General features: G+C 44.7%; 1 long non-coding RNA gene and 1 other non-coding gene across 2 annotated transcripts; both read right to left on the bottom strand.

The window, feature by feature from the left end:
- Positions 1-3,223: 3,223 nt before the first annotated feature.
- On the bottom strand, positions 3,224-3,408 carry LOC135052858 (U2 spliceosomal RNA). Its single transcript, XR_010242315.1, has one exon. It is a non-coding gene; the product is annotated as a U2 spliceosomal RNA (small nuclear RNA).
- A 5,694-nt stretch (positions 3,409-9,102) lies between these two features.
- LOC135050980 (uncharacterized) lies at positions 9,103-10,681 on the bottom strand. Its single transcript, XR_010241968.1, has 3 exons — positions 10,608-10,681; positions 9,621-9,727; positions 9,103-9,531 (listed from the first exon to the last, which is right to left on the bottom strand). It is a non-coding gene; the product is annotated as an uncharacterized LOC135050980 (long non-coding RNA).
- Positions 10,682-27,689: the final 17,008 nt, after the last annotated feature.

Below are 27,689 nucleotides of genomic sequence, written 5' to 3'. Positions count from 1 at the left end.
CTGTGTAATCCATTGTAAGACAGTCAATGGAAAGGTACACACAGGTTTCACACAAATCGGGGTAAATCTGCAGGAGTGACTCATTCACTATCTAAAATACACAGTGGTAATGAGCACCTGTAGACATACCAGTAAATATAAATTAGTGTATTCTGACACAACTAACTGTTCGAGCAACACAGTACTGTAGATTGTCGGCGTTAGAGAATCTGTGTTGTGAGAATCTGTGTTGTACTTAATGAGAAGGGATCACTGCTACTGTACCATTTACACATCTACAGTATCAACGCGACTGCAGTTCTCTATGTGATTTTCATACACAGTATACTGTTGCACATGTCTTGTAACCTGACCTGTCTACTGCATGATATGTGCAGGCTCCAAGGGGGAAGGGAGATGGGGGTAGGGGGAGGCAGTGGAAAATAGCATGCTTTTGAAATATAGTATGAGCGTCCGAGTCCCCTAAGGCATAAACCAACACCAACGGAAAGGAATCACTCTTTGCAGTACTTTTGCACATGAACTTGTGAAACTTCCATGTAGTGTTGTGGGCTAGCGATGAAGGCTCTCGCCTGCCATGCTGAGAGTCCTGCGTTCGATTCCCAAAGTGCCAATTTTTTTTGTGTTCCCGTGACATTCACTTTATTATTATTTTTTCTGTGTAGTCCATTGTAAAATATTAAATGGAAGGGTGCACACAGGTTTCACACAAATCGGGGTAAATCTGCAGGATCGACTCATTCGCTATCTAAAATACACAGCAGTAATGAGCACCTGTAGACATACCAGTAAATATAAATAAGTGTATTCTGACGCACTAACTGTTCGAGCAACACAGTACTGTAGATCATCGGCATTAGAGAATCTGTGTTGTGAGAATCTGTGTTGTACGTTACAAGCTGTTCGTGCTAATTAGTACACTAATAGAACATACTGTACAGAGATACTAAGGATGGTGATTTGGCATACAGGAACTTAGGGAGGAGCTTTTATCTCTCTCCATTGTAATCTTTCTAAGTATAATGGAGAGAGATAAAAGCTCCTCCCTAAGTTCCTGGATGAAAAATCATGCCCTTAGTATCTCTGTACAGTATGTTCTATTAGTGTACTAATAAGCAAACAACTTGTAACGTACAGCGGCAAGTTTAATTTTTCTATGTATAATGGAGAGAGATAAAAGCTCCTCCCTAAGTTCCTGGATGCCAAATCACCGTCCTTAGTATCTCTGTACAGTATTTTCAATTAGAGTACTAATTAGCACGTTTATGCCGTTAGGGTACTCGGACGCTCATTTAGTGCACTGTACACACTGTAAAGTCAATGAGCTACATTATTCTTTTTACACATTAGTTGTGACTGCATACACAAGTGTTTTAACACATACATTTGCCTCTGTATAAACTAAACACACAGTGATTTGGCATCCAGAGACTTAGGGAGGAGCTTTTATCTTTCCCCATTACACTTAATACCACGGGATTTGGACGCTCACATATCCCTAACATTAATATGCCATACTGTATCTGTAACACGTTCATTTGCATCTGTATATGCTGTACTATTTACATCTGTACTGTATAGACTGTTATATACTATATGACATACTGTAGCATAATGTAGCATAATGAGACGCACCAGTAAAGTAGTTCTTATGCTGTAGTTCATTATTGTATTTTAATGGAGACCATACGCATGCACATTGATGATTTTAAAAAGCGACATCTGGTGGATGATCTTAGGTATTACACTCAAAGGTAACGCCAAATGCTCTGTGTGCCTCCCTTCGACTAGGCGTGCCTCCATGCGCCCAGGCACACTGCGTATGCCTGAACGGGACTAATGCCTCAGTCAGCCAAGATAACGGAGGAACCATCTGTATATTGTTATTGACTGTGCTGCAAGGCTGACCTTATATGTCTGTGAAAGAGGTCGTTCACAGGCATATCTGGGGTATACATCTGTCAATGAACTACAGATATATAGTTTATCTCTAAGACCAATAACATGTATGTCTAGTGTGTATCCATTTTAAGAGCACCTTTAAGTGATACAGGACTAGGCTAAAAATAGGATTTTGGTGCTTACCGATAAATCCCTTTCTCCGAATCTGGAGCATATAGACAATGGGTATAGACGAGTGTATAATTGGAGCCTTGGCACTTTAACTTTTTTCAGAAAATGTAGCTGGCTCCTCCCTCTCTATATCCCTCCAAGCCCAATTTAGATAAACCAAGCTGAGAGGAGATGGAGAGCAAAGACAACAGAGTTAGGAGAGAAAGGAAAGAGGACCCAGCTAAGCAAAAAGTCCAAAAACTGAACGAGAAAAGCTGAAATGACAAAGATGCAGCAGACAACCATCTGCAATGACTAGGGAATACAGCTGTAAGAAACAGCACTGGGAGGGCGTCCAGTGTCCCCTATGTAATCGGAGAAAGGAATTTATTGGTAAGTACCAAAATCCTATTTTCTAATTCATACACTAGGGGACACTTGAGCATATAGACAATGGGGATTTCCCAAAGTTAACCTTCCGGGTGGGAAGGCACTGAGACATCACAGAACCCTATGACCAAACTAAGCAGTGGTCAGAAGGATGCAGACAGTGGTCATCAAGGAAAAATACACTAGATCTGAACCAACAGATAAGGATGTATCCACACCCTTGAGAACAGGGCAAGTCAAAACTGGGATCTGCATTAAGCAAGAAGGTAACGGAAAAAACCTTAGCCAGCTGCAGGCCCAAGAACAGACCAATTAAGAACCGTGGGCCAAAAAGAAACAAAAAAATTGAGAAGTGGAAGTATTCCACCTGTCAGCCCACCAGGGCCCCCTGGAATGCCCAGAACAAGCAGAGTCAGAACATGGGAAAACAGACCAACAAATAGCCATCCGAAGGGGGACCACTGAGGAAACGACCAGCTTTGGCTGGGGGAATGAGAAAACTCAACCAAGGAATCTGATGTGCACATAGAAACAGTACGAGAGACACAAGAAGAGGGCTAACTATGTCCTGAGAAGGTGAAAATTCATAAAGTAGTCAGCCAACAAACAGAAAACACAATGGTTGAGAAGAGTGGAAGGCAGGATCCAGTAGTGGCTAACTACCATAAGCGTGTGAATCGCAGCCCGACCATTGAGGAAGGGAAAGCGACAGGACAGGGCACCAAAGTCCTGAGACCTACCTCTCACAAAAGACCAAGACTAGGGAGTCCAACACAAATAAGGTTTGTGTACCGGTCCTGGAAGTACTGCAATACCAGGTCAAAGCATGGAGTGGAAAGAGAAAGCTTTTCTCCCTATTCTAAAATTTCCTTTAATAAATAAGTCCCAGAGAGGGGGCGTATCAGATAGTAGAACTGATAAGAACATATACTACACCTGAGCTTAACCAAGGGACCAAGAAACGATGGGCTGGTACCAAGTGTATGAGCAAACCTAGTCGAAGAGCAGCATCAAATTACCGCCAGGTCTTATGATAAGATGGACACAACTCATTATAAGATGTTACAAGCTAGTTAACTATAGAACGCTGTAAAATATTAGTTTGTTTTACATTTCCATGAGATAACAATGTATTATGCAAAGCCATTCAAGTGTCTAGCTCAGTGATGGCTAACCTTGACACTTCAGCTGTTGTTGAGCTACATATCCCACAATGCCCTGCTACAGTTTTGTTATTTGGCCATGCTAAAACTGATGCAGGGCATGCTGAGATGTGTAGTTCAACAACAGCTGGAGTGTCAAGGTTAGCCATCACTGGTCTAGCTGGAAGGATAGTTAAATGAGGATACAGCTGTTTGTGTCTGTGGTTGCCATGGTAGTTGTATGACAGTTAGTAAATTTGAAATCATTATTCGCAGTTTTAAGATAAAAAAGTAACACAAAAGCAACATACTGCAATTACTTCTCACAGTTATGTGAAAACAGATTTTTTTCAATGTATTGCAGCTTGAGGAGAGTGTTTAGAAGCACACAGAAGAAAGACTTGACAAGCATAAAAAAGGGAGCACCAGGATGTAACTGGGCTGTCGAATACATCCTGACTTTGCCCCATGAGACGCTTTGCATAAGAAAGAAAGTAGAGCCACCACAGCCTCTTTAATTTCTTAGCTGGCTCAGACTCAAAATCAATCACAGGCTGAAAATGCCATTAGTTTAATGTATCGTTCATTTCATCATAATAGCAAAATAAATTTAGAAAATGTACAGTATATTTTTATCATATCATGAAAAAATAGTACTGCTCCATGTTTTACTAATACAGTATCTACCCTTCTTTTATAGATCATAACACTTGGAAATATATTTGCAATATTTCCCGAGATACCAGGAAATTAAATAAAAGGGTTTCCCTATAGCAGTGTTTTTCAACCGCTGTGCCGCGGCACACTAGTGTGCCGTGAGCGGTTGCCAAGTGTGCCGCTGCCCACCAGACATGCCCGCTGCCACCACCCACCAGAGATGCCGTCGCCTGTCAGAGGTACCTGCCGGCTACCGCCGCTGTCACTAGCTGTCTCGGGCATCGCTGTCGTCTTCCGCAAGCCGGCCCATGTCCTATGGTGACGTGCGTGACTCATAGGTCTCACACGCCACGTAGCCTTGCCGCCCGCCCACTGCTGCTCCGTGCTGCAGGACTCCGGAGTCTCCATTCCTTCTCAGCGCTCCTCAGTCCTCACTGCTCGCGCCACAGGCTGAGCGGGAGAGCTTTTATACAGCCACAGGTTAAATTCAAATAATCATGTTTTTATTTATGTATGGAATTACTGGGGGTGGCAGGCTATGTGGGGAATTACTGGGGGGGCAGGCTTTGTATGGAATTACTGGGGAGGGCAGGCTGTGTGTGGCATTACTGGGGGGGCAGGCTGTGTGTGGCATTACTGGGGGGGCAGGCTATGTGGGGAATTACTGGGGGGGCAGGCTTTGTATGGAATTACTGGGGGGGGGGCAGGCTGTGTGTGGCATTACTGGGGGGGCAGGCTGTGTGTGGCATTACTGGGGGGGCAGGTTATGTGGGGAATTACTGGGGGGGCAGGCTGTGTGTGGCATTACTGGGGGGGCAGGCTATGTGGGGAATTACTGGGGGGGGGGCAGGCTGTGTGTGGCATTACTGGGAGGACAGGCTTTGTATGGAATTACTGGGGGGGCAGGCTGTGTGTGGCATTACTGGGGGGGCAGGCTATGTATGGAATTACTGGGGGGGGCAGGCTATGTGGGTAATTACTGGGGGGGGGCAGGCTGTGTGTGGCATTACTGGGGGGAGCAGGCTATGTGTGGAAAAAAAACTGATGGTGTGCCTTGGCAATTTTAAAATCTTGATCAGTGTGCCACGAGTTTAAAAAGGTTGAAAATCACTGCTCTATAGACATGTAGGCCAAAATGTAATACAGTATGTTGCGATTTCTGAAAACATGCAAGATTTCCATCAAAAACATGCGTGTTTTCATCCATCTGTAATAGGCATCGTGAACATGTAAACTCGCATCAAATTTGCAGATGCTACACTGGTAAAATACGCCATTCAGATATTTTATTTAGATGAGATCTCTCACAGTGTATGCCAAATAATAGGGAGGAGACACTTCCCCTTTCCTTCCCATTTGAAGGAGCAGGGGAATATGCATCGGCCGGCCATGATAGGGCATACACTACCCAATGTATTGGAGAGACATGCTGTACGATCTGGTATAACTGACCGATTTATATTTTTGAGTCGGCCAGCCCCATACATGCTGCACTTATCTTGCTGATCTGCTGATATTGGGTGGATCGGGCAGATAATTGTAGCATACATGCCCAGCATTACATGGGAGAGCAGCGCCGGGTGGACTGGTGACTAAAGTGCCGCTTCATGCTGCCGGTGCCGATGCCACCATACAGGTGCAGGCAGCTGGGACGAGAAAGGAGGGAGGGAGATAGCTGACACCAGAAGAGGAGCATCACGCTGCCAGTGCCATTTCCATCATACAGGTGCAGGCAGTGGGGAGTGGAGTGGAGGGCGGTAGCTGATGCTAGAAGAGCAGCTTCACGCTGCTAGCACCGTTTCCATCATATAGGTGCAGGCAGTGGTGAGGAGGGGGAGTAGAGAGGAGGGAGGTAGCTGATGCTAGAAGAGCCATGTTACACTGCTGGCACAGCTGCCATCATAGAGTTTTTACAGGCGCAGTGGCAGCCTGCAGCAACTTCAGAGTAGCAAAGTGGGAAGAGTGCGTCCCCACCCTGGACCCTCCCAGCTTTGCATACTCTGCTGAGCAGGTAGTGCCAGCTCTGAGTAAACCCTATAAACCTCCTATTGGCTGAGAATTGCCCTGTGTTTCTCAATTATAACAACAACAACGTAATACACTGCTCAAAAAAATAAAGGGAACACTTAAACAACACAATGTAACTCCAAGTCAGTCACACTTCTGTGAAATCAAACTGTCCACTTAGGAAGCAACACTGATTGTCAATCAATTTCACATGCTGTTGTGCAAATGTAATAGAAAACAGGTGGAAATTATAGGCAATTAGCAAGACACCCCCAATAAAGGAGTTGTTCTGCAGGTGGTGACCACAGACCACTTCTCAGCTCCTATGCTTTCTGGCTGATGTTTTGGTCACTTTTGAAAGCTGGCGGTGCTTTCACTCTAGTGGTAGCATGAGACAGAGTCTACAACCCACACAAGTGGCTCAGGTAGTGCAGCTCATACAGGATGGCATATCAATGCAAGATGTGGCAAGAAGGTTTGCTGTGTCTGTCAGCGTAGTGTCCAGAGCATGGAGGCGCTACCAGGAGATAGGCCAGTACATCAGGAGACGTGGGCCTATATTTACTAATATTCGTGTTTGAGTCGGTTTAAGTAGTGTTTAAACTCGTTTTGTATCGGGTGCATTTTCATGCAACTTTTTGAAACTATATACGCCAAGTTACTAAGCAGTCGAGTTTATGGTTTTCGTGTTTTTCGATGTCGATGCCAGTCGTTTGTTTTTGGCACATTTACGGCCATCATTGTCATTTGCGTACGTGTTTTTGTGGTTTTTACAGGTTTATTTTCTATGTTAAACGCGGCAGGTTTTTTTTTCAACCACGGCCACATTTTCACTTTTAGTTTCGTTTTTCATCCCCGTTCATGATTGGTTGTGTTTCAGATGTAGGAGTGTCTGTGCGCAACCATATAAATACGCCCCAAACCATCCGCACCTCGTGGGTTTAGTTAGTGGTGAGGAGGGAGGTTGTGCTGTGGAGGTTGGTGAGTAGTTGGTTTGGTGAGGAGTTTTTTGGGCGATTTCTGAGTGTAGTATTGTGTTTGAAAGTTGTCTTGTCATTCTTGTAGTCTTGTTTTTTTTTGTTTTGTCTCATTTTTTGTCCAAGTTTTTTTGATTTAGAGTCCCTTGTCGTGTGTGTGTGTGTGTGTGTGTGTGTGTGTGTGTGTGTGTGTGTGTGTGTGTGTGTGAGAGTTGTGTTAGTGGAAAAGTGTGTTGTTGTTGTTTTTTTTTCTGTGTCAATTGTTTAACCAGACAGTTATGTCTGACTCAGAGGTGAGTGAGGTGGTGGGTGTGAGTGAGGGGGAGGAGGGTGGTCAGGTGGAGGAGGTGAGTGAGAGTGAGGTTAGTGAGGTGGAGGAGGTGGGTGAGGTTGCTGCATCTGCCTCAAGTGACAGTGATAGTGACAGTCAGACAGCTCCGCAGCCACGCACCACTACTAAGACTGGGCAGAATGTAAAGTTTAGTTATGCAGAAAATGTGGCATTGTTGCGGGAGCTGATGAAGTATCAGCGGCAGCTATTTGGGCCTGAGTACGCCAAGGTGCCAACACGGAAGAAGACGGTGTTGTGGGCAAAAGTTGTTGCTGCTGTAAATAGTGAGGGGGTGGTCAAGCGGATGGAGGACACGTGCCGCAAACGGTACTATGACATAAAGCGACGTGTCAAGTCCAAAATGGCCAAGGAGGCGAAGTCGGCTCGCAAAACCGGTGGTGGACAGCCCTATATTGCCAGATATCTGGACTATGAGTAGCCCATGCAGAGTTTAATACCTCCTGAGGTAGTGTCTGCAACCCATGTCCGTGATTCCGATCTGCCCAGTAAGGATGGTGAGCATGTGTATTTGTCTTATCATTCAATTACATTACTTCTGTCTTTATGTTTTTTGTTAATGTGTGTCATGTGACGTTGCATATTACTCCCATCTTCATGTGTGCGTCAGCAAATACATTGTTTTTGGTTTGTTTTTTTACCAAAGCCAATATAACATAGTACTTTATAGTATGTCATGTAGTTTTTTTACAGTACATTATCCATGTGTAGTTTGGACTTGGTGTGTCATTGAATTGTACAGCAATAATGTTTTCCTTTGGCACATTTGCCAGTTTGCAAGTTGGCCTATGTTTTTGTTTTCAGTTATCCATGTGTAATGTTTGAAAATCAGTGGTTGACATGTTAGAGGCTGGAGTAGTGCAAAGTGGCTTTGAAGCCAACTACATGTGTTTATTCATTAGTACTGTATGTAATCTTGTTTAAGACAAAACCACTCTTTTTTGGTACATTTTGAGTCTGGATTTGTACCCTGACACAACACTGCAGACTTAGTTACCGTACTATTATGATGTTTTTTTTAAATGTGTTTTGGTTTTTAGCTCATATTGTGCTAATGTGTGTTTGTAGTGCCACATCACAGAGCATTTTCTATATTGCATCTTTCATTAATGATATAACATTTTTCAATGAAGATGTCTGTGTTTTGGGTAGTTATTGTATGTATTAGTAATTGTGGGGCAGATTTATTAAGCCTGGTGAAGTGATAAAGTTGAAGTTGATAAATCACCAAACAATCAGCTCATAACTTCCATGTTACAGGCTGGGTTTGCAAAATGTCACTTAGGAGCTGATTGGCTGGTGCTTTATTAACAACCACTTTATCATTTCACCAGGATTATTAAATCTGCCCCTGTGTCCTATGTCCGTGTCCTGTACATTATTTCCTGTGTTGCACTTTCCATTGTGCATATGGCTACTGGCCAATGTGTGTATTTATTTAAAACATTTATGTTTTGTACAGAAATTATGAACACATAAATAAGCATCCATTTGAGAAAGATTTAATGTTTGTAAACATAATGGGTGGATGTATCAACAATAGCATGAAGAAATGAGTTCTTTTATTTGTTTCATTATTTACAGTGTTGAAAAAAAGCAGTACTGGTCGGCCTAAAGTCACTCCCATTACATCTGATGATGACAACGCTGCAGAAGCAGGTAAAGTGTCCATTGTAGTATAGGTTATGTTTGTAAAGGAATAGCCATAACAAAAGTACACTTTAAATTCCAGGTCCATCCCAAGAAGTTTTGACCAGCAGAAGGAGGACTCCTGTAGCACACTAAACAAAAGTACATGTAGCAACAAAGAAAGCAAGGTCTGATGTCCAATCACAACCACAGCAGTCTACTCCGCCACGAAGATTGTCTACAGTTTATTCGGTACCACCACTCCAAATTTTGGTCACACCTCCAAGACGCCAACCACACTCCCCTCATCTTGATTGTGAGAAAGAAACTGTAATGATGAAATAACTTAATCATCTCATAATAATCCATTTAATGAGACTAATTAACTCTAAATTTCACAAAATCTGCTATACTTACCGGAAAAAAAAACATCAAATGGATTCTGACCAAAATGGCCTTGTCCACATCCAGTAAAGATATGTATGTCCACTTCAGCCATACAGCAGCAGATTGTGTTGAAGATGCTGCAACATAAACACATGTGTAAGCTTGCAAAATAGTAATATTATTTTCCGCAATTTAACTTATGTGTTTGTCATAACATTGGCACCAACATGCCAAACCATTACTAAGTTTAAGATTTAAACACTATAAGGCCAAAAATTAAGATTTTAAGTGTGCTTGTTTTAATAATGAAGTAACCAGACACATTTGCCACAAACAAGAATATGTCTGTTTTGTAGTTCTGAGTGATGATGTTGCTATGCTGGATATCTGAATGCACCATTTAAAGACATGTGTTCCATGTTTATTGGTTTGCTTAAATTTTTCAAACATATGTCAAACTTACGCAAACATTGTTCTAATTCCAGATTCTAGTACTGGTACCAGCATCCAGATGCAACAGCAGCAACACAGTGACATGGATGAGACAATCATGTTACAAATGCAGCCATTAATCCAAGGAATCAGCCACCCAGCACCTGTGCGTACACCACCACAGCATAGCACTCCACCACCACAACACAGCCCAACAACACCAGTAGCGCAAGGCCCTGATCAAGTGTTTTGGGACAGTTGGGCTACACAGCAGGCCACTAATCAAGATTGCCTGCGTAGGCAGACCCAAATTTTTGCAAACGGCCAGCTCACCTCAGAAGAATCAGCAGAAATATCAGTCGCCAAAATGAACCAACCACCAGAATTGCCAATACCATGGAAATCATGCGTGCAGACATTACACATGTCATGGGCAACTTACAACGCATAATGGAAGAACAGCACAGACAACAGCAAAGCTACATCAACATCTTAGAAAACAATCAAATGATCAATGAATCTATCACTAGAATTTTAGAGAATCAAAATGCTGCAACACGTGAACTTAATGCCACCCTCACTAACCTCAATGAAACACTCAGATCCCAGCACCATCAGCAACCAAGCAGCAGTTCTGGTACGACTACTCCGAATCTATCGTAAGTGTCCTCACCACCAAGGCACTCCACCAGAGCACGCAAACACAACAGTGGTAAAGGCAAAGGCCTGTCCAAGCAGCCAGCCTCAAAAAAATAAAAAATAGATACTCCGATCTCTGTATAGAGAAGTAAATAAACACATTTAGTAAGTGTAGTTTTGTCACAATATCTATTACACTTACCACCTTGTCAATTTTTTTTAACATCATTAGTTATAAGTGTTACAAACAGCAACAGGATTTTGGCCAACACATTTATTCTTTCACATCTTTGAATTTTTCAGGAGGAGGACAAAGTTATTTATCTGCACATTGATGTTAGCATGCAGTAACAAGACCACTTGATTTTTTCTAATCATTACTCTTTCTAGATTCCAATCATTCTCATATCCTTCAGGCAGACTAATTGGCAGCCATGCAGAATGTCTTTAGCATGCAGTAACAAGACCACTTGATTTTTTTCTAATCATTACTCTTTCTAGATTCCAATCATTCTCATATCCTTCAGGCAGAATAATTGGCAGCCATGCAGAATGTCTTTAGCATGCAGTAACAAGACCACTTGATTTTTGTCTAATCATTACTCTTTCTAGATTCCAATCATTCTCACACCCTGCAGGCAGACTAATTGGCAGCCATGCAGATTCATCCATGACCAATACAAATTACAATGTGATTGTTAACTCTTTTACCTTTCTTCTCTATACAACATTACAAGAATAACACAATTGAGTTGGCTAAAAAGGTCCTAATATGTTGTGATCGAATTTAGATAATTCAGTGCCAAAATGAATTTCATTATTGTTGGGCCATGTTTGTGTGTGTTAAAAATGAGTAATACGTTTCTTACACATGATGCAGAAACAAAGAAATTGTATTTTTTTTAATAAGCACAAATACTGTGTATAATAATGGATATATGTGGCAAACTGTGTATTGACTTACAAATCAGCAAGTTTACTGCAGCAAACATTACGAAATAAATTATTTTGGATGACACTAAGTTTGTGTCCCTTAAATACGATGGAGCATCACACATAGGGACACATGTATTCCTCAAGGCTAACATATTATATGTGGAGGAGTGTTTGATTAGGACACAGGTTCTGAAACTCGGTCATCAGGACCCCACACAGTGCATGTTTTGCAGGTCTCCTCACTGAATCACAAGTGACATATGCGTTCAAGTTTAAATGCCCTCTAAAAAAACGAGGCCTGCGCAGCCTCTGCGGAACCTGTACAACCTGCTGACCATGTTCAGTTTCTTGGCCCTGGTTACTTACAGGCTGATGTCTGAGTCTGAGGAATCCCACAGCACACAAAATATCACTGGCCCACAGTCCTGCTGCCATTTCTGAGTGTAGGTGGATTGAAATGGGCCTAAGATCCTTTTATAGGCATCCAAATTCAGGTGTGAGTGATTTGTTAGTTGCAACACATGTAAACACACCTGAAAAAAGCAGGTCTATTTTTTTGCCGCTTTTTTTACTGAATCGCAAAAAAATACGACTGCAATTGAGCACTCAGAGACTAACACCCAAATACGAATGAATAGTGAATAGCCGTGTTGTATGAAATAACAGCCGCATTTGACCGATGGTCTATTCATTCGTATTTTTGAACTTTGCCATTAAAACTAGAGATGTGCACTTGAAATTTTTCGGGTTTTGTGTTTTGGTTTTGGGTTCGGTTCCGCGGCCGTGTTTTGGGTTCGACCGCGTTTTGGCAAAACCTCACCGAATTTTTTTTGTCGGATTCGGGTGTGTTTTGGATTCAGGTGTTTTTTTTAAAAAAACACTAAAAAACAGCTTAAATCATAGAATTTGGGGGTCATTTTGATCCCAAAGTATTATTAACCTCAAAAACCATCATTTCCACTCATTTTCAGTCTATTCTGAATACCTCACACCTCACAATATTATTTTTAGTCCTAAAATTTGCACCTAGGTCGCTGGATGACTAAGCTAAGCGACCCTAGTGGCCGACACAAACACCGTGCCCATCTAGGAGTGGCACTGCAGTGTCACGCAGGATGGCCCTTCCAAAAAACACTCCCCAAACAGCACATGACGCAAAGAAAAAAAGAGGCGCAATGAGGTAGCTGTGTGAGTAAGATATGCGACCCAAGTGGCCGACACAAACACCTGGCCCATCTAGGAGTGGCACTGCAGTGTCACGCAGGATGGCCCTTCCAAAAAACCCTCCCCAAACAGCACATGACGCAAAGAAAAAAAGAGGCGCAATGAGGTAGCTGTGTGAGTAAGATAAGCGACCCTAGTGGCCGACACAAACACCGGGCCCATCTAGGAGTGGCACTGCAGTGTCACGCAGGATGGCCCTTCCAAAAAACACTCCCCAAACAGCACATGACGCAAAGAAAAAAAGAGGCACAATGAGGTAGCTGTGTGAGTAAGATAAGCGACCCTAGTGGCCGACACAAACACCGTGCCCATCTAGGAGTGGCACTGCAGTGTCACGCAGGATGGCCCTTTCAAAAAACACTCCCCAAACAGCACATGACGCAAAGAAAAAAAGAGGCGCAATGAGGTAGCTGTGTGAGTAAGATAAGCGACCCTAGTGGCCGACAAAAACACCGGGCCCATCTAGGAGTGGCACTGCAGTGTCACGCAGGATGGCCCTTCCAAAAAACACTCCCCAAACAGCACATGACGCAAAGAAAAAAAGAGGCACAATGAGGTAGCTGTGTGAGTAAGATAAGCGACCCTAGTGGCCGACACAAACACCGTGCCCATCTAGGAGTGGCACTGCAGTGTCACGCAGGATGGCCCTTCCAAAAAACACTCCCCAAACAGCACATGACGCAAAGAAAAAAAGAGGCGCAATGAGGTAGCTGTGTGAGTAAGATAAGCGACCCTAGTGGCCGACACAAACACCGGGCCCATCTAGGAGTGGCACTGCAGTGTCACGCAGGATGGCCCTTCCAAAAAACCCTCCCCAAACAGCACATGACGCAAAGAAAAAAAGAGGCGCAATGAGGTAGCTGTGTGAGTAAGATAAGCGACCCTAGTAGCCGACACAATCACCGTGCCCATCTAGGAGTGGCACTGCAGTGTCACGCAGGATGGCCCTTCCAAAAAACCTCCCCAAACAGCACATGACGCAAAGAAAAAAAGAGGCGCAATGAGGTAGCTGTGTGAGTAAGATAAGCGACCCTAGTGGCCGACACAAACACCGTGCCCATCTAGGAGTGGCACTGCAGTGTCACGCAGGATGGCCCTTCCAAAAAACATTCCACAAACAGCACATGACGCAAAGAAAAATTAAAGAAAAAAGAGGTGCAAGATGGAATTGTCCTTGGGCCCTCCCACCCACCCTTATGTTGTATAAACAGGACATGCACACTTTAACCAACCCATCATTTCAGTGACAGGGTCTGCCACACGACTGTGACTGAAATGACGGTTTGGTTTGGACCCCCACCAAAAAAGAAGCAATTAATCTCTCCTTGCACAAACTGGCTCTACAGAGGCAAGATGTCCACCTCATCATCATCCTCCGATATATCACCGTGTACATCCCCCTCCTCACAGATTATCAATTCGTCCCCACTGGAATCCACCATCTCAGCTCCCTGTGTACTTTGTGGAGGCAATTGCTGCTGGTCAATGTCTCCACGGAGGAATTGATTATAATTAATTTTAATGAACATCATCTTCTCCACATTTTCTGGATGTAACCTCGTACGCCGATTGCTGACAAGGTGAGCGGCGGCACTAAACACTCTTTCGGAGTACACACTTGTGGGAGGGCAACTTAGGTAGAATAAAGCCAGTTTGTGCAAAGGCCTCCAAATTGCCTCTTTTTCCTGCCAGTATAAGTACGGACTGTGTGACGTGCCTACTTGGATGCGGTCACTCATATAATCCTCCACCATTCTTTCAATGGTGAGAGAATCATATGCAGTGACAGTAGACGACATGTCCGTAATCGTTGTCAGGTCCTTCAGTCCGGACCAGATGTCAGCATCAGCAGTCGCTCCAGACTGCCCTGCATCACCGCCAGCGGGTGGGCTCGGAATTCTGAGCCTTTTCCTCGCACCCCCAGTTGCGGGAGAATGTGAAGGAGGAGATGTTGACAGGTCGCGTTCCGCTTGACTTGACAATTTTGTCACCAGCAGGTCTTTGAACCCCAGCAGACTTGTGTCTGCCGGAAAGAGAGATCCAAGGTAGGCTTTAAATCTAGGATCGAGCACGGTGGCCAAAATGTAGTGCTCTGATTTCAACAGATTGACCACCCGTGAATCTTTGTTAAGCGAATTAAGGGCTCCATCCACAAGTCCCACATGCCTAGCGGAATCGCTCCGTGTTAGCTCCTCCTTCAATGTCTCCAGCTTCTTCTGCAAAAGCCTGATGAGGGGATGACCTGACTCAGGCTGGCAGTGTCTGAACTGACTTCACGTGTGGCAAGTTCAAAGGGCATCAGAACCTTGCACAACGTTGAAATCATTCTCCACTGCGCTTGAGACAGGTGCATTCCACCTCCTATATCGTGCTCAATTGTATAGGCTTGAATGGCCTTTTGCTGCTCCTCCAACCTCTGAAGCATATAGAGGGTTGAATTCCACCTCGTTACCACTTCTTGCTTCAGATGATGGCAGGGCAGGTTCAGTAGTTTTTGGTGGTGCTCCAGTCTTCTGTACGTGGTGCCTGTACGCCGAAAGTGTCCCGCAATTCTTCTGGCCACCGACAGCATCTCTTGCACGCCCCTGTTGTTTTTAAAAAAAATTCTGCACCACCAAATTCAAGGTATGTGCAAAACATGGGACGTGCTGGAATTTGCCCATATTTAATGCACACACAATATTGCTGGCGTTGTCCGATGCCACAAATCCACAGGAGAGTCCAATTGGGGTAAGCCATTCCGCGATGATCTTCCTCAGTTGCCGTAAGAGGTTTTCAGCTGTGTGCGTATTCTGGAAAGCGGTGATACAAAGCGTAGCCTGCCTAGGAAAGAGTTGGCGTTTGCGAGATGCTGCTACTGGTGCCGCCGCTGCTGTTCTTGCGGCGGGAGTCCATACATCTACCCAGTGGGCTGTCACAGTCATATAGTCCTGACCCTGCCCTGCTCCACTTGTCCACATGTCCGTGGTTAAGTGGACATTGGGTACAACTGCATTTTTTAGGACACTGGTGAGTCTTTTTCTGACGTCCGTGTACATTCTCGGTATCGCCTGCCTAGAGAAGTGGAACCTAGATGGTATTTGGTAACGGGGGCACACTGCCTCAATAAATTGTCTAGTTCCCTGTGAACTAACGGCGGATACCGGACGCACGTCTAACACCAACATAGTTGTCAAGGCCTCAGTTATCCGCTTTGCAGCAGGATGACTGCTGTGATATTTCATCTTCCTCGCAAAGGACTGTTGGACAGTCAATTGCTTACTGGAAGTAGTACAAGTGGGCTTACGACTTCCCCTCTGGGATGACGATCGACTCCCAGCAGCAACAACAGCAGCGCCAGCAGCAGTAGGCATTACACTCAAGGATGCATCGGAGGAATCCCAGGCAGGAGAGGACTCGTCAGAATTGTCAGTGACATGGCCTGCAGGACTATTGGCATTCCTGGGTAAGGAGGAAATTGACACTGAGGGAGTTGGTGGGGTGGTTTGCGTGAGCTTGGTTACAAGAGGAAGGGATTTACTGGTCAGTGGACAGCTTCCGCTGTCACCCAAAGTTTTTGAACTTGTCACTGACTTATTATGAATGCGCTGCAGGTGACGTATAAGGGAGGATGTTCCGAGGTGGTTAACGTCCTTACCCCTACTTATTACAGCTTGACAAAGGCAACACACGGCTTGACAAATGTTGTCCGCATTTCTGGTGAAATACTTCCACACCGAAGAGCTGATTTTTTTTGTATTTTGACCAGGCATGTCAATGGCCCTATTCCTCCCACGGACAACAGGTGTCTCCCCGGGTGCCTGACTTAAACAAACCACCTCACCATCAGAATCCTCCTGATCAATTTCCTCCCCAGCGCCAGCAACACCCATATCCTCCTCATCCTGGTGTACTTCAACACTGACATCTTCAATCTGACTATCAGGAACTGGACTGCGGGTGCTCCTTCCAGCACTTGCAGGGGGCGTGCAAATGGTGGAAGGCGCATGCTCTTCACGTCCAGTGTTGGGAAGGTCAGGCATCGCAACCGACACAATTGGACTCTCCTTGTGGATTTGGGATTTCGAAGAACGCACAGTTCTTTGCGGTGCTTTTGCCAGCTTGAGTCTTTTCAGTTTTCTAGCGAGAGGCTGAGTGCTTCCATCCTCATGTGAAGCTGAACCACTAGCCATGAACATAGGCCAGGGCCTCAGCCGTTCCTTGCCACTCCGTGTGGTAAATGGCATATTGGCAAGTTTACGCTTCTCCTCCGACAATTTTATTTTAGGTTTTGGAGTCCTTTTTTTACTGATATTTGGTGTTTTGGATTTGACATGCTCTGTACTATGACATTGGGCATCGGCCTTGGCAGACGACGTTGCTGGCATTTCATCGTCTCGGCCATGACTAGTGGCAGCAGCTTCAGCACGAGGTGGAAGTGGATCTTGATCTTTCCCTAATTTTGGAACCTCAACATTTTTGTTCTCCATATTTTAATAGGCACAACTAAAAGGCACCTCAGGTAAACAATGGAGATGGATGGATACTAGTATACTTATGGATGGACTGCCGAGTGCCGACACAGAGGTAGCTACAGCCGTGGACTACCGTACTGTGTCTGCTGCTAATATAGACTGGATGATAATGAGATGAAATCAATATATATATGTATGTATATATAATATCACTAGTACTGCAGCCGGACAGGTAGATAATATATTTATTAGGTAATGATGACTGATGACGGACCTGCTGGACACTGTCAGCTCAGCAGCACCGCAGACTGCTACAGTAAGCTACTATACTATAGTAGTATGTACAAAGAAGAAAGAGAAAAAAAAACCACGGGTAGGTGGTATACAATTATGGATGGACTGCCGAGTGCCGACACAGAGGTAGCTACAGCCGTGGACTAACGTACTGTGTCTGCTGCTAATATAGACTGGATGATTGATAATGAGATGAAATCAATATATATATATGCATGTATATATAATATCACTAGTACTGCAGCCGGACAGGTAGATAATATATTTATTAGGTAATGATGACTGATGACGGACCTGCTGGACACTGTCAGCTCAGCAGCACCGCAGACTGCTACAGTAAGCTACTATACTATAGTAGTATGTACAAAGAAGAAAGAAAAAAAAAAAACCACGGGTAGGTGGTATACAATTATGGATGGACTGCCGAGTGCCGACACAGAGGTAGCTACAGCCGTGGACTAACGTACTGTGTCTGCTGCTAATATAGACTGGATGATTGATAATGAGATGAAATCAATATATATATATATGTATGTATATATAATATCACTAGTACTGCAGCCGGACAGGTAGATAATATATTTATTAGGTAATGATGACTGATGACGGACCTGCTGGACACTGTCAGCTCAGCAGCACCGCAGACTGCTACAGTAAGCTACTATACTCTATAGTAGTATGTACAAAGAAGAAAGAAAAAAAAAAAAACACGGGTAGGTGGTATACAATTATGGATGGACTGCCGAGTGCCGACACAGAGGTAGCTACAGCCGTGGACTAACGTACTGTGTCTGCTGCTAATATAGAGTCTAGACTGGATGATAAATTATTGATAATGAGATGAAATCAATATAATATCACTAGTACTGCAGCCGGACAGGTACTATATATATTTATTATGTAATGACTGATGACGGACCTGCTGGACACTGTCAGGTCAGCACAGCACCGCAGACTGCTACAGTAAGCTACTATAGTAGTATGTATAAAGAAGAATGAAAAAAAAAAAAAAACACGGGTAGGTGGTATACAATATTATATATATATATATTATATACAATTATACATATATATATATATTAAACTGGTGGTGATTGATTATTAAACTGGTGGTCACTTCAGGTCACGTTGCAACTTGCAACTAGTACTCCGAGGCCTAAGCAGACAATCACAAAATATATTATTATACTGGTGGTCAGTGTGGTCACAACAATGGCAGTGTGGCACTGACTCTGGCAGCAAAAGTGTGCACTGTGACTGTACGTTATATGTACTCCTGAGTCCTGCTCTCAGACTCTAACTGCTCCCCACTGTCAGTGTCTCCCCCACAAGTCAGATAATACACTTACAGTCACACTATCTATTATCTAATCTAGTATAAATATCACTTCAGCAAGTAGTATAGTAGTATACAGTATAGTAGTACTCCTCCTAATAATGCTCCCCAAAATACTGTGTCTCTCTCTTCTCTAAACGGAGAGGACGCCAGCCACGTCCTCTCCCTATGACTCTCAATGCACGTGTGAAAATGGCGGCGACGCGCGGCTCCTTATATAGAATCCGAGTCTCGCGATAGAATCCGAGCCTCGCGAGAATCCGACAGCGTGATGATGACGTTCGGGCGCGCTCGGGTTAGCCGAGCAAGGCGGGAAGATCCGAGCCTGCTCGGACCCGTGTAAAAAACCTGAAGTTCGGGCGGGTTCGGATTCAGAGGAACCGAACCCGCTCATCTCTAGTTAAAACCATTACGAATAGCCCAAACACTGCCGAGATTTGTGCTTAGTGAATTCCCGTGTTGGGACTTAGAAAAAAAAACATTCTTGATTTCCATTGATAATTTTTGTGTGATTTTGTTGTCAGCACATTCAACTATGTAAAGAACAAAGTATTTAATAAGAATATTTAATTCTTTCAGATCTAGGATGTATCATTTTAGTGTTCCCTTTATTTTTTTGAGCAGTGTACTTTAAATATTAAATAAAGACACGGAGACATGAATTTGGCAGAAAATTGTCAGCTATTTATTTAAATTAACTAATGTAATCTAATGACTGCATGAATATATAAATTCAAAGTATGGCGGCACGAAAGAACGGCTAAAACAACACAGCACACAAAATATCACTGGCCCACAGTCCTGCTGCCATTTCTGTGTGTAGGTGGATTGAAATGGGCCTAAGATCCTTTTATAGGCATCCAAATTCAGGTGTGAGTGATTTGTTAGTTGCAACACATGTAAACACACCTGAAAAAAGCAGGTCTATTTTTTTGCCGCTTTTTTTAATGAATCGCAAAAAAATACGACCGCAATTGAGCACTCAGAGACTAACACCCAAATACGAATGAATAGTGAATACCCGTGTTGTATGAAATAACAGCCGCATTTGACCGATGGTCTATTCATTCGTATTTTTGAACTTTGATGTTAAAACCATTACGAATAGCCCAAACACTGCCGAGATTTGTGCTTAGTGAATTCCCGTGTTGGGACTTAGAAAAAAAAACATTCTTGATTTCCATTGATAATTTTTGTGTGATTTTGTTGTCAGCACATTCAACTATGTAAAGAACAAAGTATTTAATAAGAATATTTAATTCTTTCAGATCTAGGATGTATCATTTTAGTGTTCCCTTTATTTTTTTGAGCAGTGTACTTTAAATATTAAATAAAGACACGGAGACATGAATTTGGCAGAAAATTGTCAGCTATTTATTTAAATTAACTAATGTAATCTAATGACTGCATGAATATATAAATTCAAAGTATGGTGGCACGAAAGAACGGCTAAAACAACCCTAACCCCTGAACAAATCCTACTCTATAAAACTGAAACAAACCATCTAAAACACAAAAGGTATCCACTCAACCTTCTTCTTGACTACCCACCCGTAAAGGTGATGAGGCTGCCCCCGTAAAGGCGGTCCAGCAGATGTATACCAGTCAATGAAAGTGAGCACACCTAAATAGCAACTACCAATCGAACTCCAAGCAATTTCCTAATCCAACAACAGGTAACTTGCCATTCTTTCCCGCCAACAGCGAGGTTCTGCTTACAGAAACCACGCTCCACCACCATACTCCTAACCCAAAGAACCCACAACCAAAAACAGATCCTCAATGAATATACACAATCGCTCTCTAGCTAAGTGAACCCCGTCTGATTTAAACAAGTAAAAATACAGACATTTGATTCTTTGGTGCCAAACCACTGCACCTCCACTAGCTAAAACAGATTTAGCTACAGATGAATTGACTTTCATCCTAGCCACATCAATTGCTCTACAATAGGACACTCCTCACCAACATAAAAGGGGCACCATACAAGATCAAACCACTCTACAACCCGGTCACGCCATAATAATCTCCTCCAAATCATGAACCATTGACAACCGTAGATCCACTGCCTTCCTTTTACCCAGATCATTCCCACCAAGATCCTAGACAAACCAAACCATCTAGTCTGCTCAAGAAGTTTGGCCTTCAGTTCCTGCCAAAGCAAAGCATACCACTCACTCCTATCCATCTCATATCTGCCGACCTTGGAAACCGTGGAGCCTTGTCCGAGACCATAAACTTTGCCGCCCAAAAAATATACTGTATGAGTGACCAATCACCCAAATGCCAAACCTATCATCCTGCAAACCTATAAGGAGGGAAAAGGCAAAAAAGATACATTTAATTTAAAACCACCAAATAACTAATAACGGGAATTAACTAGTCAAAAATAGAGGATCTGCCAAAAAGAAAATATTAATAAGGAATTTAAATTTCCTCTTGAAATAGCTTCAGGCCAATCGAAGCAACATAAAGATACAGCAGGATCAGTCAAAATAATAAAGGAGGGGGGGAAGCGTTAGGTGGGGGGTGGGCTCACACAGAAGAACTCGGCTGCAGGTGAAACTTAAAAACCTTATAATTTATAATTAGACTTATAATTAGAATCCAATTAGCCAAATTGAATATTAATAAGCAAAATTCAGTCTGTCAGTCCAGGTAAAAAATTGGCAAAGAACTCCAGACTCCCACTGCCAACAGTGACGAGTTGCTAGCCATCTGAGTAGGGAGGTCAGGGGAGACAAACAAGACTGCAATGACGTAAAACACAGCTGAACAACCGAACTGTTAATATGAACAACAATGTAACTAGCAGACTTCCATCAGCCCAAAGCCTTAATTCCGGCCACCAAAAACCCTGCTGATGATGCGGAAGTGGCAGCCCCAATCCTAAAAGAATGTGAGCTGAAGTCACGAGGGAAAAGGCCCAAACTGGACAGGCAGCGCTGCATCATCCAATTAAATTGGTACTTTGTCAAAGGCAAAACATCATAATGCAGAAGCCAAGAACCCTCTAACGAGGGCCTCACCTCCACGTAACGATTAGCCAATGTCAACGGACATCTCTTGTCAACCGATGGCACCAAAGTGACCCATCGGCCCTTACCCAACTGATCCGTTTTAGAGCGACGCAGCCTGCACAGCAAAGACCCATCCCCCACAATAACATCAGAACGCAGCATAATGGAATCCGTCCGTTTGGAAGCTGCGACCAACTTAGACACCCTAAATGCCCCATGAAATGCCATGGAAAAAGCCAATTCAAATAGGAGTGCTTCAAAGCTCGAAGCCGCCACCTCCACAACCAATGATTGAAGGAAGAATGGATGCACCGATAGGGCGCCTCCTATCTGGCAGAACTGGCGCTGAGTGTACCCAATCCATAAAGGGCCTTTGTTAAAAGGAAACTCTTCGTAAAATCTGGAAAACCCCTTAACTTGAGAAAAAGGATATCCCTGCGAGGTACCGAGATACTACTGCTCTCGATCTACCTGTTACGAAGAGTTGCCAGACAGAAAGAAGCAATCGCCGACCCCTCTTACCTCTAGGCACTTGGTCGCGTGAAAAATCTTCCCATTCCTTCCAGGCCTGACGGTATGCCTTGAGAGTGGTTGGGGCAAGAGATAGCTCAGCTATCCCCTCCAGTCTGCCTCGATGACCTGCCAAACATAAGAAGGGCAGGGCACACCAACTACATCGGCCTCTGGGGCTAATAATTGGAACCTATCCCATTGCCCTCTTGATAATGCATCAGCAATGCCATTAGCGACCCCAGGAGCGTGCTGAGCCTGAAACAAGACATTGTAGCGCATGCATGTCAGCACTAGCTGCAACAACACACGCAGAACCTGCAGCGCCTTAGCTCTTTGATTGTTGACAGCATGTACGACTCCCAGATTATCGCATCGGAAGAGAATACTGCGATTGCTAAACCGCTCGCCCCAGACCTCCAAAGCAACCATGATGGGCAAAAGTTCCAGAAATAACAGGTCATTTGTCAGACCCTTCTTTGACCAAAACTCAGGCCAAGATGCAACACACCAGGAACCATGCAGGTAACATCCAAACCCTGCTGAGCCCGCTGCATCTGTGAATTGCTGCAACTCGATGTTGTCAATGAGTGGGGCCATCCAGATTCGCACACCATTAAAATCCGCTAAAAACAAAACCCAAACTGAAAGGTCTCTCTTCCTTTCAGAAGATAAGCGTATAAAATGATGTGATCTGGAAACCCCAGCCATGGACCGCTCCAATTTACGGCAAAACACTCTGCCCATGGGAATAACCCTACAGGAAATGTTCAAAAGATCCAAAAGAGATTTGGCCTGTTGCAGGGTTACCTTACGCCGCGCCAGACACTGTGCTATCGACCCTCACAGCTTCTCGACCTTGTCCTGTGGAAGCCGGCAAGCACCTGCAATGGTATCAATCTCGATACCCAGGAATGACAAACAAGAGTGAGGTCCCTCTGTTTTGTCCTCAGCCAAAGGTACCCCAAAATGACTAACAATGCTTGCAACGAGAACAACAGTTCCCAATGCAAAGAATCCACGGGCCCAACACACAGGAAGTCGTCAAGATAGTGTGCTATCCCACGACCCCCACAAGAAAACTCTACACACCAATGTAAAAAGGTACTAAACCTTTAAAAAAAAGCGTATGAAATGGAACACCCCATAGGCAAGCACTTGTCTATAAAGTACTCCTCACCGATGTGGAAACCCATGAATCCGAATGACTCCGAGTGTAAAGGAAGTAAACGGAAGGCCGATTCAACATCAATCTCAGCCATGAGAGCCCCGGGGCCACAACCCCGTACCATACAAAGGGCATCATCAAAAGACTAATAAACCACTGAACAATACTCTGGCAGAATAGCATCGTTAACAGATGATCCAGATGGATAAGACAAATGCTGAATGAGCCGGAATTTCCCTGGAGCTTTCTTGGGCACAACCCTCACTGGGGAAATTATTACGTTCCCCACTGGCGGCTGCGCAAAGGGGTCCATTATCCTTCCTAGCTGCACCTCCAACTCGACCTTTGCCCGAAGAACCTCAGGAAAATCTCGAGCTGATTGCAGGTTCCTGGGAGCCCGAACAACAATATTGCCCTCAACCGGCAACCAAAAACCAAACTTAGAACCGCACAAAAGAAACTAAGCGTCTTCCCTATTTGCTTACCACCCCAACCATTTGGACATGGCCTCCAAATGTATTGAGGTGGGCACCCTAGTTAGCGGCGGCACCACTGGCTGCGCCACCAGCTGTCTTAGCTCCTTATCGTCCAAATTGAAAACACTTGGTTGCGCGATGGAAACCATTGCATCGCAAACAGAGGTGTCAAAAACGACACCGATGACCAAGGGAGCATGCAAAATTGTTAAATGCAAAGCATTTCCCTTTTGATGGAGCTTGCCATGCTGACCGTCCTGGTCCCCCAAAGCGCCGTGCAGAAGTCTCAGTACCAGCCTGCACAGAAGTAAGCCCCGCAGGCTGAGCGTCTGACCCTCCCTTAGTGACCTGCTTCGTATCCTGCGACCTCGTGACATTCAGCCATACTTCCACATCCTTGCACCAAAAGTCAATGATGTGCAGGCAATCATGCTTCTGTCTGAACTGCTTGTCATAAGCCCTCCACGCAGTGTCTTCTGACTGACACTGCATGTCGTGAACAAGGTGTATGTACCTGATAACGTTCATATGCTCCTCCGGACGATCCTCCAGATAGCACGCTGTGAACACGCAAAACCCCGCCAACCAATTGATGAAGGATCGAAAGGCCTCAACCCCTATGCCGCCCTTTACCTGCGCTTCCTTAAACTCTTTCTTAGCATCATCCGTCAGCGTAAAAATATCAACGTACTCCCCCCGCTGAATTTTCTTCCTACAACTCTCCCGCAGCTCTCGCAAGACCGTTGTGTAATCGCAATGAACTACGCCAGGCAAATAAAGATGCCTTCTGACCCTACTCGCACTACTAGAAACCCTGCTTCTCTTGCTCTGCCTATCACGCCTCCGCGCCTCACGCCGTGCATACTTATGAGCTCTCTTCTTCGCATTTGTCGCGCTACTAACTGCCGATTGAACAGGAGAGGATAAAGAGGAAGAAGACCTACTAGACCCCCTGGAGAAAGATGCACTCCTCAACCTCACATCTGAATCTTCCTCCAACTCACCTGAGGTCCCGGGCCCAGATGATTATGCTTCCCCCGCAACCGGCACTTCATCAAGGTCATCCTCCGCTGCCAATCTGAAAAAGATGGTAGAGCCTCCCCTGGGGCCGGAGCCCCACTGGCGGGAAATGAAGACAACAAAGCCCCCTATAACCTTCTGCCGGTGTACTGCCTCCTGTTAACACTGCGGCAGACCCTAAATTATGGCAAGCTTGCAAAAACTGTGCCATGGCGGGGCCATAAGTTATAGGGAGAGTAACGCAGTCCACCGCTGCAGACAATGCAAATCCACTCCCCGCGGACACGGCTGACATAAATGGTGCAAACGCAGCGGTCAGAGCAGACACCGCAGATGCAATGGCAGAGGGGTAAAACACCTCATCTGAAACTACTCCAGCCCCTACATTCACTTCCCCTCCTTGCTCAGAAGCAGCAACAGCACCTCTGCCCGCAGTACTCTGCCCTGTCTGCCTTCTAATAGATCTTGAGCCCTCTGCCACCTGATCCCTCGCTCCTCCTCCTGCTCCCCCTCCTGATGCAGCTTGCCTAGGCACTACTCCTTCACTAGCTGCCGAGCCAAGCAAATGGCCACCACCCCCTGATGTCCCAGCCACATGAGACCGAACAGTGCCGTAACTAGACATTTTAGCGCTGTGTGCAAGAAACGGCATTGGCACCCACCCCCTTTATGTAAAATAGGGGCAGCACAAAAAAATTAGGGGCGTGGTTTCGCGGGGAAGGGGTGTGGCCACAATAATACTAATTCATATAATGGTGCACAGTAGTCTCCATTATTCAAATTACGCTGCACAGTAGCGCCACTTCACCAGGTAGAGCCCCTTTTACACATTACAGCGGACAGGTTCCCCTTTTTACACATTATGGCAGACAGCGTCCCCTTTTTACATTTTATGGCAGACAGCGTCCCCTTTTTTACACATTATGGCAGACAGTGTCCCCTTTTTACATATTAGGGCAAACAGCTTCCCCTTTTTGCACAGTACGGCAGACAGATTCCCCCTTACACCCCCCTACCCTTAGAGTGTAGTGTAGCAGAGGCATCACCAGGTGTGGTGACACCCGATGCGCACCACTGATCTCCTGCTGCGATCGCGGCAAAAAAGGGAGCGTGGCCTTACACTTCGGGCGTGGCTTCACAGGAAGCCTAGAATCATCACTCTGGGGGCGTGCCCAGCATCTCCTGAGAATTACAACAAGCTCTTATGTTAAGTGCATGTATGTGGTATAAAAATTATTTGTGTTCAAATCCATTTTCTTGCAGTGTTCTATAAATGTGTGTTATCTTTTCATGCACCTTCCCCACAAGGCATGCAAGGAAATTCTCTCTCAGGCACAGGGCACCAAAAAGTCTAGTTATGGCTCTGACACCTTCGTCCATCTTTTATACAGCTCCTCTGCCAGTTTCACTTTAATTACGGACAATTGTTTTCCAAAAACTGCTCAGAAATTGTTAGGTTTTTAAGAGTTAATTTGGTGAAAACAGGGCCGTCTTTTCGTATGGGCTCAATGGGCTCTTGCCCAAGGGCCCCAGGAGTATAAGGGCCCTAGGCTGATAGCTAAGGGTCCCCTCTTTCCAGGGGTACCAGATTTTTTAAAATCGGCCCTGGGGAACTGGAGATATTCGACCTGAAAGCAGTGGTCCCCATCCAAGCCTGTTAATTGCTCTTCCCAGACAGATATCTTGGGTTCTGTTTGAGTTAGAGTTTATCTGAGGATATACTCCAAAAGCTGGGACTTTCCCCTTTTGGAGGACATTGGCAGCTTGTATCAATTATGCCCAGAACCAGAGATATCAGCCTTCCAGCAGCTGGTCCCTGCTCCTGCTCCACACGCCTAATACGCAGTTTTATATTTTTGTTGGTGGATTGCTCTGGCTACTGAGATCTGATCCCCAAGTCCCTAGTATCTCCTGAAAGGTGGGACTCTCTAGATTTTTTATCCCATTCAAAGCTAAGAAATCTAATTTCAGGAACTTGAGATATCTTCAGTCAAGCAAGCTGCCCTCCCTCCAGAAAATGATGAATATTAAGCCCACTCCACTATCCACCCCTCCCCTACGTATTTAACACCCCTTACCACCCTGGAAGCCATATACAGGGGCCCCTTCATTCAGCCCAATGCCCCCTTAAAGGAGTAATTAGCAGAAATTACTGCTCCATGTCCTACATGCTGAGCAGAAGATAGAACACCCCCTACCGCCCGCGGGACATCAGAGCTGCCGCTGATAGCACCCCCCACCCCTACCGCTGGAGGATGGGTAGGGGGCCCAGTGCATTGCTGTGCCCAGGGGCCTACACTGCTGTTAAGACAGCACTGGTGAAGAACATGTATTTAAACTTATCCAAAATTATTTTATTTGAATTTTAAATATCTGTAAATAAAAATAAAAATGGGTTTTCAAACATTAGAACATCGGATCATCACTATCAGAGAACCTCGAACATCGTGACCATTGCCACTTTCATTTTCCCAGTGGCACAGCCACCAGGTCACACTGGGGGAACTGGGAGGGTTAATTTATATTTCCCCAGCAGGAGTTAATCTCAGCAGCTGTCGGGTGGGATGTTCTGCCATGCTGACTGTTCAAA

The sequence above is a fragment of the Pseudophryne corroboree genome, chromosome 2 (assembly GCF_028390025.1).
Source record: "Pseudophryne corroboree isolate aPseCor3 chromosome 2, aPseCor3.hap2, whole genome shotgun sequence".
NCBI lineage: Eukaryota > Metazoa > Chordata > Amphibia > Anura > Myobatrachidae > Pseudophryne > Pseudophryne corroboree.
This window is presented reverse-complemented; position numbering and strand designations above follow the sequence as displayed.